Raw genomic sequence first — 2499 nt, 5'->3', positions numbered from 1 at the left:
GGACGCCAGCAGCGGACCGCCACGATGATCGCCCAAGAACAAACAAAAATCAACAAATTTTATTAAATAAATAAAATGTTTTCAAAAGAAAAATTTTTGTTTTCGGGTTCGCTGTCTGCCGTCCTGCTTAAGTCTCCGCTGCGTTGCGTTCGCGCCTAAATGTATACCGTCCGCATACACTGCCTCGGGAGCTTTTGTCGCCACGCGCTTCTCCACCTCGCGGATAGGTGGCGCTGTGGAGCAGAAGCTCTGAGCTGTCACAACGCGTCGCTCGAGCGCACACCCACACGCGACGATCCACCTGACGCCGCTTTGCCGCTATTTTTGCACGCACTTATTTCGCGTTTTGGTGATAAATTTTCACTTCAACCGCTATGATAACTGTTTATCACCCGCAGCACTATGTTTTAAACGCGTCGCTCACTGTTTTCAATCGTTTTTTATGCGTTTTTTGAGCACTTAAAGTCTCCCATACAAACTATATGGGGAAACTTTATACACCGTTTTTAGGCGAACATCGTCCTAATTTCTATTGAAATGCGCCATAAATCACTGTATCGCACCGTAATGAGCAGTTTTCAATACTTTCCTGTCCTTTTTCCGGTGATTTTACACTTTATTTTCCGCTTTTAACCGGAGCGACACAGAGGCACGTCCGAGCACTGCTATGACAGCTGTCGCACACACAGGGATAACTGGCTTGTGGCCGCCAAGCGTTCATAGCGACGTGGCTTTTTGATCCTTCGATGTCGGCTCTTCCTATCATTGTGAAGCAAAATTCACCAAGCGTAGGATTGTTCACCCTTTCAAGGGAACGTGAGCTGGGTTTAGACCGTCGTGAGACAGGTTAGTTTTACCCTACTGGTGTGTGCTGTTTGCCGCTATCTTAACGGAATTCCTGTGCAGTACGAGAGGAACCACAGGTACGGACCACTGGCTCAATACTAGTTCGACCGGACTTTGGTATGACGCTACGTCCGCTGGATTATGCCTGAACGCCTCTAAGGTCGTATCCAATCCGAGCTGATAGCGCTTCTCAAACCCATTAGGTGATCGGAAGCTAGCGGGCTTAACAACCCTCCGAGATCCGTCGGTGCTGCCCCGCGCACACTGACGTCTCATCCCCGCTATAGCACTAGACTGAGCCGCAACGGGCGGGAGCACGCTGCACGTGGAAGTACCTTACCACAGGGAACCCTGGTGGCTGTGTTTCCGTCGACCGTGGATACAACTAGTTTCGACACCTTCGACCGCCCGCAAACGACGGGACTACAGGCTGGGAGCTGCGAGTTGTAGAGATGCGTTCGCATCGATCCTCTCAGGCGACCCATGCTTGCTGGTGCTCGCGTTCACTTTGGGAATGGAGTGTTCGCGAGAGTGATTGTTGTGTTGTGTGTGTACAGTTGGTGCTTGCGTGCACTCCCATAGTGGAGTGTTCGCGAGCTTAAAACGCTAAGTCCCGATTAATACTCTCCTCGCAACATTATGTGCGTGGCTCCACGCCAAGTGGGATTAGCGGTGCGAAACGCGATTGGTAAAGTCGATGGTGATGTGCGTACCAACAGGCGATTTGTTAAGTCAAATGCGATCTGTGGTGCAACAGGCAATGTGTGTTTATTATCAGGTGTTGTTGGAAGTCAATACGATTTGACTTTCAAAAATTTTTCTAAGTCCCGATTTTTTTTCTCGTCGAGTAACTACAATGCACTATTTCTATCGCAGCGGACTTGCGGTTCATGGCCTTAATGATCGCGAACGAACACGTATTCGCAAAAAAATTTTTGTATGAAAAAGTCACCACTTTGGTACCTCCATACAAAAGTACCAAGTTCGGGTCGAGTGGTCGATGGACGTCGAAGGTGAAAATTTTTCATCATCGAAAATTTTTTCCAAAGTTGAAGCAAATGGGCCCTAGAGTATGAAAAGTGAAACCACGGATCGATTTGAGAAATAAAAATTTTTGTATGAAAAAGTCACCACTCGGGTACCTCCATACAAAAGTACCAAGTTCGGGTCGAGTGGTCGATGGACGTCGAAGGTGAAAATTTTTCATCATCGAAAATTTTTTCCAAAGTTGAAGCAATTGGGCCCTAGAGTATGAAAAGTGAAACCACGGATCGATTTGAGAAATAAAAATTTTTGTATGAAAAAGTCACCACTCGGGTACCTCCATACAAAAGTACCAAGTTCGGGTCGAGTGGTCGATGGACGTCGAAGGTGAAAATTTTTCATCATCGAAAAATTTTTCCAAAGTTGAAGCAAATGGGCCCTAGAGTATGAAAAGTGAAACCACGGATCGATTTGAGAAATAAAAATTTTTTGTATGGGAGGGCCCCTGCTAGAACATTTTTCCCAAGTGCGACCATTTTACCCAGTGAGTCAAAAAAAAATTTTTTTCACGGTGACTCAAAACTTCAATATTAGACTCCCCTGAGTATGAAAAGTGAAACGAAAATCATTTTTGAGAAGAAAAAATTTTTGTATGGGAGGGCCCCTGCT

The 2499-nt window shown here is 46.2% G+C and overlaps 1 pseudogene; it reads left to right on the top strand.

Annotated features, from left to right (window-relative positions):
• Positions 1–1345, top strand: part of LOC128309082 (uncharacterized) — a 6654-nt pseudogene extending 5309 nt beyond the window's left edge.
• Positions 1346–2499: the final 1154 nt, after the last annotated feature.

Source organism: Anopheles moucheti, assembly GCF_943734755.1.
Source record: "Anopheles moucheti chromosome X unlocalized genomic scaffold, idAnoMoucSN_F20_07 X_unloc_9, whole genome shotgun sequence".
NCBI classification, from domain to species: domain Eukaryota; kingdom Metazoa; phylum Arthropoda; class Insecta; order Diptera; family Culicidae; genus Anopheles; species Anopheles moucheti.
The sequence above is the reverse complement of the archived record's forward strand: the minus strand, read 5'-3'. Positions and strand labels throughout refer to the sequence as shown.